The sequence below is a fragment of the Panthera onca genome, chromosome B4 (genome assembly GCF_046562875.1).
Source record: "Panthera onca isolate mPanOnc1 chromosome B4, mPanOnc1 haplotype 2, whole genome shotgun sequence".
In the NCBI taxonomy this organism is placed as follows: Eukaryota; Metazoa; Chordata; class Mammalia; order Carnivora; family Felidae; genus Panthera; species Panthera onca.
The window spans coordinates 54,226,264-54,240,857 of NC_138345.1; the positions used below are offsets into that span (position 1 = coordinate 54,226,264).

At 42.8% G+C, this 14,594-nt stretch overlaps 1 protein-coding gene, 1 long non-coding RNA gene and 2 pseudogenes across 5 annotated transcripts in view; all 4 read right to left on the minus strand.

Moving 5' to 3' along the window:
- LOC132694622 (uncharacterized) overlaps positions 1–7,893 on the minus strand; it is a 205,100-nt gene extending 197,207 nt beyond the window's left edge. Inside the window, exon 1 of the transcript XR_014137938.1 lies at positions 7,778–7,893. The gene's annotated coding sequence lies outside the window, so the exon portion shown is untranslated. The remainder of the gene's footprint in view (positions 1–7,777) is intronic.
- The window catches only part of LOC132694621 (cationic amino acid transporter 3 pseudogene), a 90,460-nt pseudogene extending 82,009 nt beyond the window's left edge, over positions 1–8,451 (minus strand). For both annotated transcript variants that reach the window (XR_013556838.2, XR_013556839.2), the window contains exon 1: positions 8,416–8,451. The product of XR_013556838.2 is annotated as a cationic amino acid transporter 3 pseudogene, transcript variant X1 (transcript). The remainder of the gene's footprint in view (positions 1–8,415) is intronic.
- LOC132694627 (cationic amino acid transporter 3 pseudogene) overlaps positions 1–8,503 on the minus strand; it is a 51,903-nt pseudogene extending 43,400 nt beyond the window's left edge. Inside the window, exon 1 of the transcript XR_013556842.1 lies at positions 8,416–8,503. The product of XR_013556842.1 is annotated as a cationic amino acid transporter 3 pseudogene (transcript). The remainder of the gene's footprint in view (positions 1–8,415) is intronic.
- Positions 8,504–10,686: 2,183 nt separating this feature from the next.
- Positions 10,687–14,594, minus strand: part of LOC145715613 (uncharacterized) — a 338,798-nt gene continuing 334,890 nt past the window's right edge. Inside the window, exons 4-5 of the long non-coding RNA XR_014137941.1 lie at positions 13,916–14,024; positions 10,687–10,825 (exon numbers count right to left, since the gene is read on the minus strand). This is a non-coding gene — a long non-coding RNA (uncharacterized LOC145715613). The remainder of the gene's footprint in view (positions 10,826–13,915; positions 14,025–14,594) is intronic.

Consider the following 14,594-nt stretch of genomic DNA (forward strand, 5'->3'; position numbering starts at 1 on the left):
GCCCAATGGCATAGGTATTATTACTCTACTTTAAAGACTGAGAGACTGAGAGAACTGTACCCAGCTCATATAGCCAGTATTTGAACTTGGAATTTGAACTTGGCTCTTTGTTGCTTCAAAGGCAGCACCCTACCTCCACAAAGAATCAAGACTCTAGGGCATGGCTATTAAGGGAATATTTGACCCAGTTCTTATTTTTTTGCCCAGGTTACCCTATGCCAATGTCTTCCTTCTCCTCTCAAATACATACTTATAGGACAGAGTTAGAATTACTGGGACCATTAAATCTGAAAGCTACATCTAAACCATGTCTTGCTGAAATCCAAACCTAATCTAGGGCCAAAATGTCTCCAGACTATGCTTTTAGATGCCAAGAGAGATGCCAAAGCATCCCTTAGCCTACTCCAATAGTTCCCAGATATGATTTTACAGCTAATTGTAATTCCTGCCTGAAACTTCAGCCCATGCCCATTTGTTTAGGGTTTAGTGGAAATAGAGGATAATAGATCCCTAAATGGCAAATATAAGTCCCCCTCCTGAGACTACTTTCATAATCCTATTTCTTTATCATTCTATTCCAAATATTTTCTGGTCACTGCCTCATACTTAAGAATAAAAAGATCTATCAGTAGTGCAGTTAGAGAGTGTTAGAGAAAATAATGAAACCTTGATTCTCATTATGTAAAGGAAGATGGGGTGGGGAGCAGACATTTTCTAAAATGGGAGCCCAATGGCAGAAAGATGGTTACAATTTTCCTGATAACCTAAATAACTATAGGTTTGGCCTTCCCAAACCTCAGCCAACATCTGTGGCTTCCAGATGCTACCAGCTTCCACCATTAGGAAAAAATATGTCATAAAGAACAGCCCCAACTGGGACAAAGGAGGGTAGGAAGCAGGTGTCAGTTTAATGAGGATAGTTTAACAAAACATTTTTTTAAGCTTCCTAATTCACCTGGCCATTTGTTCTCCAGTCTTGGCTTCCAATCAAAAATAGACTGGGAATGGTTTCCAGAGAATGGCAATCTTCTGTTTATCCTTAATCCAGAAGAACAAGTACCAGAAAAATTACAGCTAGCCCAGTCACTCCAAAATATGATTAAACCAATTCCAGAGCTAAAATTGCAGGGTGATTCTAGTGAAAAGGATTTTAGTTATGTCAGGTTGATCATTCTGGCTTGGTTGTTGACAACTAGAGACCTGACCTAGTATAATATATATTTTGCCCCTTATTTGTGACCAACCCTGAGCTCCCAGCACAGAGTACGTTAGTATTTATTAGTCACCAATGGAAAGAATCACAAAGACCAATGGACATCAGGTATCGGTAAGACCTCCTTGTCTATTTTTTGATATCCTCATTATTTTTTTAAAATTATTCATGAATAACTTGAGGTAAGGAATAATCAGTATTCTGAACATGCTGTAAGTATAGGAAGATCAACAGAAAAGATAAAGGATTGCCTCTATATGTTAGTTTCAATAGGAAGAAAATCCCAAATATGTCCAGAAATAAAGGAATTAACAAACTAGCCTCTAAGAATCCTGACTTTATTCAGGGAAATTGCATAAAAATTTGTAATAAATCTAAGAAATTCCAAGTGAACTCATTGGTTTCAGATATTTGGGGATCACCAACCTTACCCTAAATTCAATTCAGCTGACATGAAGTCACTTAGACATTTAGCACCATGTCCACACTAGACCCTACCTAGTAGGTTTCTATGGTTTTCAAATACTGCATATCTAGGGCCAGCCTCATGCCATACTCCCTGATACCCCCTCTCAGTCCATAAATTTGGTAACTCAGAACAATGAGATCCTCACAGCTGTCACTCAGATTCACCCAGCAGCCATCAGAGAGTGCTGCCTTTGAAGCAGGATAAAGCCCTAATTCACATTCTTCCTGATGACTACATTCAGCAGATAACTGAAGTGTGGCTATTCTCTACCCTCCTGGAAAAAATAACACTTTATTTAAGTTTTAAACACACACACACACACACACACACACACACACACACACCTGAGTTTCCTGCTCTCTATCAAATCCAAACTTCTAAGATTGTATTTCCAGGGTTTTATTTTCACTGTTCTTATAGCACTTACTCCTACTACTAAACTTTTCTGTGGCTCCTGCTTGAACAGGACAAATCTTTCCCCACACATGCACATCTTGTTGGCATTGGCAGCAGCCCTCATAGATTGTCCTTCTTTTCCTAGAACACACTGTTTCCAAACCCTGTTCAATGGACCCTCCTTCTGGAAGCTTCTTTGTCCACACCTATAAATAGATATATGATCTCTCCAGTGTGCTCTCTTTGACCCCTGTTCTCCCCTCACTAATCTCCAGTGGTAAACTCACTGGCCTAGAACTTTGCATTGGAAGAAAACCCAGTTAGAGAGTATAAGTAGTAGGTGGCGAGGTGGAGCTGAGGAACAGAGTTTCTACCTGATGATGCCCTCAGCTTGCCTTTCCTTCCCCAGCTGAATCCTGAGGTACAAAGAATTAACTGGCCACAGCCAAGGAAGTACCTCAGGATCTACAGCCCAGTTTAGTGGTGTCAGAGATCTGACACAAAAACTAAGGCCCAAATTTCCTTCACCACAACAAAGTTAAAGCACAAAGGAAGTAACCAAAGTCAACTGATCATGGTTTGCACCAGTGTCATCCCCTGAGGTGAGACAACTGAACAGACAGACAACACAGAATCTTATTACTTCCACCATTTTAATTTATTTGGAAAAAAAGTCACCTAGTGCTTTGACATTAGGCAAAATGACACAATACTCAAACTGCAATAACTACATTTGAGGCTAACCTGCTTAAGAGAGGAGTGGGAATATAGTCAAATCATTGACTGGTGTGTAGAATAGGACTTCATTCAGGAGGATAGGGAAGTATCCATGAAATGCCCTTATAGTGTAAGCTCCCAGAGAAAAGAATGCCCTGTATTTGCTACCATTTTTCTTGTACTGTCTATAAATAATTACACAGTTGGGTTCTATGTACTTGGGTAGGGTCTAAAGTGAGAAATTGGATGGTTTCCCAAGCTGAAACCACAAGATGTTTCTAAGTGAGAAAGTCTGGGTTCAATTTATTAAAGATCAGATTTCAACTAAGAATAAATAAATACACAAATTCCAAATTAGAAAATCCATGCACCACACTGATTCTTCGCGCAAAAGAACTCAAGGAAATGCAACATTCCCCCATAATTATCAACACAATCAACATTACCCCCAAACCATCATGCACTCAGTTACACACAGTGCAAGATAATGATGGGAAAAAGAGAATTCACTTTCTGGGAATGTACAATACAGGCTTTTTGTGAACAATTCATAGCTTTCCAAAATACATAAAAGATACATAAACTGAACTAGGAAGGGTATTTAAAGCAAAAAGCAACAGTCAACACAAGGGCATGTCAAGATCACAGAGGGCTTCCTACTTGATGGAAGGTAAGAGTAGGAAGGACCACATTTTCCACTGGCGGCAAGAAAGTGAGTAACTTGATGAGGTCCCGATAGTTTATTTTTCTTTTTATTTCCCTTGCCTCTGTAGACAGGTCAAGTAAGAAGTTGCTGAAGCTGAAGTCAAAGAGGTTGCTGCTTGTTTTCTCATCTATGGTTTTGATGGTTTCTTATTTCACATTTAGGTCTTTGATCCATTTTGAATTTATTGCTGTGTATGGTGTAAGAAAGTGGTCCAGTTTCATTTTTCTGCATGCTGCTATCCAGTTGTCCCAGCACCATTTACTAAAGAGACTATCTTTTTTTTTTTTTATTAATTTTTTTTTTAACGTTTATTTATTTTTGAGACAGAGAGAGACAGAGCATGAACAGGGGAGGGTCAGAGAGAGAGGGAGACACAGAATCTGAAACAGGCTCCAGGCTCTGAGCTGTCAGCACAGAGCCCGACGCGGGGCTTGAACTCACGAACCGCGAGATCATGACCTGAGCCGAAGTCGGATGCTTAACCGACTGAGCCACCCAGGCGCCCCAAGAGACTATCTTTTTTACATTGAATACTCTTTCCTGCTTTGTCGAAGATAGTTGGTTTTACACACACACACACACACACACACACACACACACACACACACACACATTTCTGGGTTCTATATTCTAGTCTATAGATCTACATGTCTGTTTTTGTGCCAATACTACACTGCTTTGATTATTACAGCTTCGTAATACAGCTTAAAGTCTGAAATTGTGGTGCCTCCAGCTTTGGTTTTCTTTTTCAATATTACTTTAGCTATTTGGGGTCTTTTGAAGTTCCATAAAAAATTTAGGATTGTTTCTTGTAGCTCTAAATGTCCACTGACCGATGAATGGATAAAGATGTGTGTGTGTGTATGTATATGTATATGTGTACATATACATGTATATATCTATATATCTATATATCTATCTATCTATATCTATCTATCTATCTATCTATCTATACACACACACACACACACACACACACACGCACACACACACACATGCACACACAATAGAATACTACTTGGCGATGAAAACAAATGAAATCTTGTCATTTGCAACGATGTGGATGAAACCAGAGTGTAATAAGCAAAATAAGTCAGTCAGAAAAAGACAGCTATCATATGATTTAACTCATGTGGAATTTGAGAAACACAACAGATAAACATAAGGGAAGGGAAGAAAAATTAAGATAAAAACAGGGAGGCAAACCATAAGAGAATCTTAAATACAGAGAACAAACTGAGGGTTGCTGGAGGGAAGGTGGGTGGGGGAAGAATGGTTAGATGGGTAATGGGCATTAATGAGGAAACTTTTTGCAATGAGCACTGGGTGTCATATGTAAGAGTTGAATCACTGGGTTTTACTTCTGAAACCAAGACTACACTGTATGTCAACTAACTTGAATTTAAATTAAAAAAATGTGAGTATCTTTTGTGCACCATGGGTGAGCCTGAGAAGCCTCATGGAAGAAGTGAAAATTACCCCACGTTGGCAAAACGTGTAACTGTTTCCCAGGAAAATATCAGTTCAAGCTACATCTTCAGTGTGGCCAGGATCCAAAGCTTAGAGCCTCTTTCAGGCTTTCCTTCCATGCTCCCCCACCAAAACCACAAAACGAATTTCAAAACACCTTAAACCAGTAAATTCAGCTTGCCAAACTAAAGAGATCCAGGTAAATATTTGTTATAGATATTAATACAGATATAGATGTAAATGTAATAATAATAACAACAACAATAATAATAATTATAAGTCTTGGTCTGTGCCAAAGAGGAAAAGAGAGAGAAACCATTTCAGTAGTAATAAATGTGTAACTTTTTCCCTGGAGAAACATAGCTTTCCTGAAAGGTTGGCAAGAAATCTGAAGTAACCAAATTCAGCTCATAATAAAGAAAATAAGTATCAATCTTATCTCCCAAGAGTCTTCAGAGAAAAACTTCACCAAACAGATCACTTACCAGGCATCCTCCATCTAGAACCTTACTTTGCTCTGTATTCATTTTGCATGTTACCTGGAAGAAGATTTGCATTCCTTTCTAAAATAAAAAATCCTTAAGGTAGAACCTACTTCATTATCACTCAATAATGCTGCAAACCCTAATTCTGCAAGTAAACATTACTATGTGCAACCAAAATTTGAACTAGAAAGCATGGCAGTCTCCAAACTGTCTGCTCATTAGACCAAGAAGAAACACAGCCACCTCCTCCAACTCACCTACCTACATTACTACTGCTAGCACTACCCCTCTCAAACCACCTCCCAGTCTGGCAGAGGCAGAATTTCCAAGTCAGTGAAAACCCATCATGATGAAAAATAACATGCTCCAGGCCAACTGTATGTAGACCAAATCCAACCAGCCAGATGTAAACCAAATCTCTGTAGTCATAGAACAAAACATTTTGCTTACTTTCCATAATACCTATGGATTTCCTGACACATGCAGACATCATACTAGTATCATTGCACCATTATTTATATAAATAATCAGATAGCCAGAGCTTCTCTAGAGGCTGTATAGACTCCATATTTTCTAGTATCATTCTTGTATGGTTGTGAACAAAGCAGCTTTTCTTAGTCCCTCTGGGATAACTGTAGAGAAGACAGAGTGAAATGAAATGTTTCTCATTCATGATTTTGACACATTTACAGATGTAGTTTCAGTCATAATCCAGTTTTGGAAATTCTTAACATTTCTATTACTATCTAAAACATATGATGAACTTGACAAATCAGAAAAGCCTGAGCTTCTGCTTCTAGAGGTCTTCAGAAACTAGAAGGGCTACCAGGAATAATCAGAATTAGAATTTCCAAGCAAGAATCAGAAAGAGAGCTGGGAAAATCCGAGAAGGGAGTGCAATTAAGGGATTAGAAAGTTATGTGATACATTGATTTCAACAGTGAAATACAATTTTTCCTCTACTTCTCCCTATGATCCCTATAATCCAAATGCCTCTCTACCTTATTTTCCAAATTACAGCTGTAACATATGATTCCCTTTGTCTACAATGAGCACTGATCCACATTCATTTTTTTTTCAAGGAACCTTTGGTTTCCCCCCAAAGCCTTCCTTTCCTTGTAAGCAAGAATCTAGAAATCTGTCCAGTGGTCCCAACTATAACTACAGTCCATCTCCACTTTCAGACTAGCAGTTGTGAGTGGTCAGAGGCCGTGCGTGGCTTATTCTTCTTTGTACCTTCTCTCATCATGTACCCTCAGTAATACAATGCACACAAAGTGTCTTAGGAAAGGTCGATTATCTCTGGTTATATTCCTTCATATCTTCAAACGTGTCCTTCTGCTCTCCCATGTAAGGATTAAGCTATTTCTTTATGTCCTTCCTCAACAGATTTTGCTTGGTTCTTCTCACAGCCCTAGGTGGCTGCTCCACATTGTCACCATCTCTCTTGGAAAGTTAATTGTTTTGTTTGTTGTAGGGAAGACTCCAGATCATCTGAGTCACATGAAAGTTGTATCATGCCTCTAAATTCTGAGTTGTTATCCAAATATGGATTTACATCACTTCTCCACCAAGACCCATCTATCTCACCCCAGCTCAGGAAACACAATCTACAACAAAGAGCCTCCACCAACACTTTTCAAGGGACACTGTTTATCTTTCTTCCCTACTTTTTTTTCCGATTTCCAGTATGCTTTGTGATTTCAGTGATAATAAAAGAAAAAATGGATGAGGATACATCAAAAAAATATGATTCAAAAATCATATTTTCAATTCAGAAGATACTTGGTGAAGGAAATTGGCCTTTGCACATGATTTTGCTTAAACTAGGGTTAAAGAGAATCTGCCTTTGGAAGCATATAACATGTATCAGTTGATAATGGAGAGAAGTTGCCCAAGAACTGCTAGAGGGAAAGAGAAAGACAACATAAAAATAAACATTTGCCACACATAATCAGTAAAATGGGTGTCATGCATGCAGAAGTGTTTTCTTGGCTCTAGTGCTAGGATACAGCCCATAGTGTACATGGTGGTTGGGGGGTGTTGAGCACCCCCATTTTATCTATCAACAAATATGCCTATCATATACATAAAATTGACAGATTCAAAGAGAAAGAACAGAGCCATCAAATTTCAAGGTTTATTCAAGATTGACTCAATATATTTGAGACTTCATAAAAGCCTTCATAAAATGTTTTAAAGATCACTAGGCAGCTACACCCCAAGGGAACATAGTAATCTTTCCTCTTACAACCTGAACTAGCCTATAATCAATGCCTACCACAACTTTTTAAAATTAGATAAGAAAGCCAGGGAGATACCTCCAGCAGCTGTAAAAATAGATATCTAGCTCCTTAAGCTTGGAGCTTGGTGATGGGGAACCACCTTATCACACTGGACCTGCTCTTCTGAAAAGTCCACACCAATGCTCTCCCTAAGAAGATATGATATAGAGACTTTCAGAATATCAAATGAGAAAGTATAAAGAAACATGAAGGTGGCAGGAAAGTCAGGTAAAGAATCTTCCTTCATTCAAAGAGCATGTCTAAGTAGACTAAGTGCTGTGCCCTGTGGGAAACACAAAGATGAAGAAACCAAGATCTGCACCAGGTCAGTAAAAAAGGCCAGGAGGGAGGGCAGGACAAAGAGGTAGGAAGGACTCTGGAGGAGAAGCACCAAGGAATAACCTCCCCTAACTCATATTTTCCTCAGCAGAGCTGAGAACCTCAGTGGTCAGGAGGGGAACAGAGTGTAGGGCTCTAAATCACTCTAACCCCTCAAACCTAGTTGTCTTCCCAAATGCACAAGGCCTCTGGTCTGCACCCTGCAATCCACAGTCTAGCCATGGGGGCTAGAAACCCCACAAGGCTTCCATAGCCAGGTGCATTCCAAGTCCAGCCCTGCTCTCTGGCTCTGTTTCCATTTTCTTGCCAGCTCTATATAAGGATAAATCACTTACCCATGGACTTGTTCTGCCTCAGAGGGGAAAGACCTGAGAAGAAAGTGCAAGTCAAACCCAGGGAGAGGTAAGGAGCTTGGCAAGCCAGAATCAGGACTTAGATTGGATCTTAGCAGGGGCCCTGGTAGGCAGGCCCTCTAGGAGGTGGGGCCACTGGGGAGGCGGGATACATGAAAAGAGTGGGAAAGGGTGCACTAGATAGATTAGCTGCAGTCCTGGTGGTAAGCTGGGAGTAGCCAATGGGAGACAAGTGGGCCATATCTAGGTGCGTTGGTGGAGTGAGGACTTAAATGAGGGGACTTCATTGGAGACTTTGTTTGCAAAAGATGTGAATTTAGAAGTAAATAAACTCTCTAGGGTTCTGGGTATGGAGAAAGTGCTGATTGGCAGGAGGAGGTGGGGGGGAGCCAGGTGGAGCCCAGCCTGTGGTGATTCAGAGGCCAGTCCCAGATCCAGCTAAAGAGCCCATTCAGCAATTCTTTGAACAAAGATAGGAGCACCACATCCCCCCCTCCCCCAGCTGCCTCTTCCAGAATTTCCTACTAGGTTCCTCTATCACAACCATCCATCCCTGTCTCCTCACCCATGTTTTCTATCACTCAAGGAATAAAATTAAAAGAGAGCTGGCTTAAGCTTCACCCTGAGGGATTTCCTGAGACAGTCATTCAGAGTTCATAGCACATTCTAACTGAATATGCATTAAGCATTGTGCTGGAGGAAATAAATGAAAAGATATAGTCCCTGCCTACGGAGCTTCCTGGTCTAGACAGTCATAGCATCAGACTTCCAAGACCCTGAAATGGTGATCAAAGGAAGGTGTCTCCTTCATCCTATAATGTTAATCCTCAAACAGAGGCAGACTTGTCAGAGATAGAGAAGGGGGGGGGCTACTTAGAGACTGAGGGTTGAATACACCAATGATGGGTCAAAGAATCCCTCAAAGAAAAAGAGGTGCCACTGCCTCTCTACTTGATATTGCTGAGGTTCCATTAAACCCTAAATTACGTTCCTTAAACACTGGGGTGGAGGTGGAGGGATGGGAGAGAAGGGTAGCAGATTTTGTCTCTACATGACAAAATCTATACTAACTATACTAAGACAGATTACTAAAATTAGAGTAGAAAGAATTATTCCAGACCTCAGGAAGAACCCCCAAGTGAGGAAAACCTACAAATCACAATGACCCTGCCCTAACACATCTCCAGTAGGCATGGACCAAGGGCACTAATTGAGAACCTCTTTCTTTTGTTCCAGGTACTAAGCTGGGTAGTAGATGAGTGGCCCAGCCAGGACTACAGAGCTAAAATTCCTAAAGGCAAAGGAGACAGTCAGGGGTTTGAAGGATGGCTTCCATAACAGAACAGTAGGAGGAGAGCATCTGGATGTTTGATTTGTGTCTGTCCAACAGTTCTAGGCTGCCTTCCCCTTCCTCTGGCTGGGATTTTCCCAGATGTGCATCTGCTTGATGGAAAGAAATGTGTAGGGGGAGGGTCTTCCTGTCCTTGCATCTGGTCCCAATGACAATATGTTCCCCTTTCACCCTATGCTACTCACTGCCTACTGGATAGAGAGTGGGTAGCTGGGGAGAAATTGCAGGACCCCCAAAATAATCACTAGGTAAAGAAAAGAATGGGTGCAGTGTTGGGGAATACAAAGGACACAGAATGGGGCCATAATTCTCTCGTGGAGAAAGGGGTACATCATGGGGTGACTTGGTAGTTGCGGCCCATCCAGGTGATTTCACATGAAGTATCTGAACCTTGATGGGTTGGAGGAGGGAAGAGGTGAGGAGGCAGGGGTGTGAGCCAGAGATAGGGGAAGAGGTTGAAAGACATAGAGATAAGAGAGGCAAGGAAGAGAGATAAAAGGTGGGGCAAGAAAGGCAACAGGGATGTGGGAAGACACCAAAAGGAGACAGACACGAGATGGGCATGGAGAAACCAAAAGGCACACAAGGTGAAACTCAAAAGTGTGATGGCAAGAGACACGTGAGAGAGTGAGAAATGGAAGCAGGGAGGGAGACAGCCAAAAGGAAGAGCTGAGGGTAGACTCAGTTCTGAAAATCTCAGACCAAAATATGTCTGGAGTCAGAGAAACAGAAAGGTCTATAGACAGGCAGATCTGCCTGACAAAAATGAAGGTTAAAGAAGCAAAATAGGAAGGAAGGACACAAGGTTTCTGGGAGGAGGGGGGAGGGAGCAAGAGAGAGAGAAGGAGGCAGGTGTGGAGCAGGAGGAGGGACCCAGGCCAGGGAGAAGACATATATTTGCTTTATGATCCTCTTCAGTCTCACCTGGTACTTGTTTAGCCCCCGTACTCTCTCAGGTGCTGCTGGGTGGTAGATGTGTCCAGGAAGCTGATAGGATGAAGCGGCTGCCATCACTGCCCCTGACTCCCTCCCATTGCCAACCTGGGGATACAAAAACCCCTACATGGATATGAAAACTGCCACCCCTACTCTCCCCCAAAATGCTGCAATCAAAAGACCCCTGAGGTGCACCCCTAAACTTATCAGAGTTAATGTAGCTTGAGAAGCCAGTGCAAGGGGGAGTGGGGGCAAAGGAGAAAGAGAAACCGAGGCAGCAGGCAGGCAAGGATGAAAAACTCTGGAGAAAGTGCTGGGGACAGGACGGTTAGGGATCACATGGAGAAGAGTTAGAAGAGGGTAAGGTCTGGGATGGTGTCTGCATTGAGAGCTAAATAAGCACCATGCAAAGTATAAGCAAATAACACATTAGTGACTGTCCATTAATTTGGGGTCAACAACGTAGATACCTTCTGAGCAGTTATGATGTAGGCCTTGAAGCAGCTCTTCACTAAAGAGCTCCCACAAATATACATATGAAACCCACAAAAGGAGAAACTGAGGCAGAGAACAGTGACTTTGAGGCCAGTGTACATGCTTGAATCTAGGTTTCAATGGACCTGAGATGAAGCAACTAGCCATGGCAAGCTCGATTCTGCCTTTTTTCCCCAGGCTTTCCTGCGGCACTGCCAAGACTGACTCCTCCAGCTCCTCTCAGGGCCAGTGGAGACACTAAGAACATTAACTCAAGCAATCTAAAGGAGAGTCGTCCTCCCCACCCCCTTCCCTGACCACCATATTTGAATGTCCCAAAGGCCAGATGTCTGGTTATAGCCAGAGCTCAAGGAGTCTCCTTAGCAGCAAGAAAGAGAGCAGAGAGGGAACCTTGCAGAAAATCCTGAAGAAAAGATAAGGGAGCAAAACCCACCAGGTCCATCCCACCCCACAGACACTTAGAAGTTTACTAAAGTTCAGAATGTCCAGGGCTTCCATGTAATTAAAACCAGGAGCTGGGTAATTACACTTCTTCTCCAAGTTCTACCCTTTACCCTCCCTCTTCCCCATGGACACACATCTGATGAAACACACTAAACCAGAGGACTTGAGAAACTGCCTCCACTAAAGCGATGGACTTAATTTTAGGAAAAGGAATTTAGAATACATTTGGAAAGGATTTCCTTAGAGGTAGGGTTATTAAATGCTAGAACCAGAGAAACACATACACACACATGTACAACCAAAAGGAAAAGGAAAGCCTTCTCTTAGCTGCTATTTCTCTGCCTATGGGATGGACCTCCAGATGATGTGTCCAACGTCAGGAAACAAAATATAGTCTCTCTAAACTTTAGGAAGTTAATTCCTCCCTAACCTTTAGTTAGGCAAATATTCTGAAGAATTACACAGTCTATATAAGAGCCCCAAATCCAGAAGCCTAGTTTGCTGCCCTATCCCCCAAACCTCCCTCTCCTGTTGGATCTCAACCTGTCTGCACCTCTCAGTGTCCATTCTTTGGACTCACCCTGTGAACCCAGCCCAGGGGTAAGGAAAGCATCCCAAGGGAGGAAAAGACATATCTGGGATGTGAGAAGAGAGACACACAAAACAAGAAACCCTGGGAGAGCATGCATGCATGCATGCATACATGCATGCATGCATAAATAAATAAATAAATAAATAAATAAGAAGAAATGAAACATGTGAGATAATATACTGTAAACAGATCCTTCCAATGTTGAGGGACATATGGAAGGGAGGATTAACATGGACATGGAGAATACAAAGCAAGATTAAAGACAAGGAAATGCCAGATTCGGAAGCTTGGGGTGCAAAGGGCTTGGGAGACAGGAGGTTGATGTGCTCAGCAGGTCTGGAGAGAATAAGCTGAAAAGATAACAAAGATGTAGATGATTTAAAATGCCTAGTACATTTAGATTTACAAATATTTATAGATGTACACATAAATATTTACATAAATCTCATTTTATCCTCAGTACCAGGCTACAGAAGCAGGTATTAGTGCTACAATTTTACAGATAATGAAACTAAGGTACAGAGAGGTTAAGTAGCTTGCCTCAAGTCACAGAGCTAGGAAGGGGCACAGCAAAGCATCAAATGACTGCACTGTGGTGCCCCTTCCTACAGGTTTTGCCCTGGGAAGCACCCAGGCTTGGAGCCTGTTGTGTGAGGGAGAAGTTACTCCACAGAGGGCAAAAGACCTGCCTCCTGGGGCCCTTCTCAGCATCCTCTGCCCAGAAGAGCTTGGCCAAGTTTAGACCTCATCTGGGAAGTGGGGAAGTCATACCTTACCCTCTGAAGATGAAAAGCTAAACCAGATCATTTATTGAAGATCTTTGAGCTTTAAAACAGAATTAAATCCATGGAAGTGGTGGGTGAGGGGAATAGCCAGGATAAAGGTTTCAAAGCCTTCAGTGTTTCCATTACCCCTCCACACCCCATCTCTGTATCCCTCTCCCTTTTTCTGTCTCCTGACCCCAGAGGCCTCTTCCCCACCTGTCTAGATCCTGGTAGATGTATTCCCCCCCACCCCCCGCCATGGCTCACTAGCCTATGCAGCCCAGGCTCAGTCAGCCTCACAGCATATAAGGACATATCAGAGATGTCAGCCTAACTTCCCAGCATCTTGTCTACCCAGCCCAGAGTCACTGTGGAGCTACAACTGTGGCACAGTGTACATTACTGCCCAATATTACCACTATCAATTCCCACCCCTGGAAGGTGGGATTTCCAGGTCATCCCAGCCCAAGCTCTCTGCCCCTCTCTCCAGCAGACCCTGCCTCCTCCATCCCTTGCCTCCCTCCCTAACACACTTTCCCCAACACACACACACACACACACACACACACACACACACACACACACACTTCCTCCTCATCTGGTTCACATTCACATTCTCCATATCATACACTTACTGAGAACTCAGACTTATCTGATCCTCTCCTCTCCATTTTCTTGCTCCTTAATAACTAAATGAGTATCATTCTCCTTGTCTCCTAGGAAACTTTCTAGACTTGTCTTCTTCCATCTTCCCTCCTTGGTCATTGCCAGTCTCCCATCATCTGAGTCATGGGCCTGGTCCAGTTGCCCTTGACCAACTCAGCTCACAAACATTTGCACCCAGAGCATTTGCTAGGGAGCACCCAGAGCTCTCTGCCTTGGCTCTCAGCCTTATCTTACCAGCTTCCAGGAGTTCCCACATGGTAGGGCCCCTGCTCCTCGCTCTGGGTCTCCCCTCACTGCCCAGCACACACTGAGGGTAGAGTGTGTGACTCACTGATTCTTCTCCCTAGAAGAAAGGAGGGAACTGAGGAAGAAACCCAAGCAGGGACATCATCTGAGCCTACACTGCCCTTTGAGGTTTAGTGTCAGGGAAGCAGGAAGTTGGAGAGAATCCATCTCTAGTGGGTCAGTGCTTTCATTTAGAGATCCCAGGATACCTGTGTGTGTACGTGTGTGTGTGCATGTGTGTGTATGTGCTCTCACGCTTCTGAAATGCATGAAGCATGGAATAAATTCATTGTATTTAAAAACAAGAGACAGGCAAGGTCACCCTAAAAAGCACTTAACTGACTGCCTCCCCACCTCCCACAGGGCTGTTTCATCCCAGCCCAGCCTCTCTGGGGAGACAGGTACCTTGCTTGTTTCCTTCTTTCCCCTCATGTGCTTCTCAACAGACTGTCTCTCTCCTTGCCTCTCTCTCCCTCCTGCAGTGAGAGGCGCCTTCCCTTTCCCTGTGTCTCTGCACGCCTGCCTCCATCATATTCCTTCTCCTCCACTCTCTCCCTCTGTCTTCTGTCCATTTCTCTACTCCCTGTTGCACTCTCAGTTTCTCTCCCTCTGATCTCAGTCGGGGCTC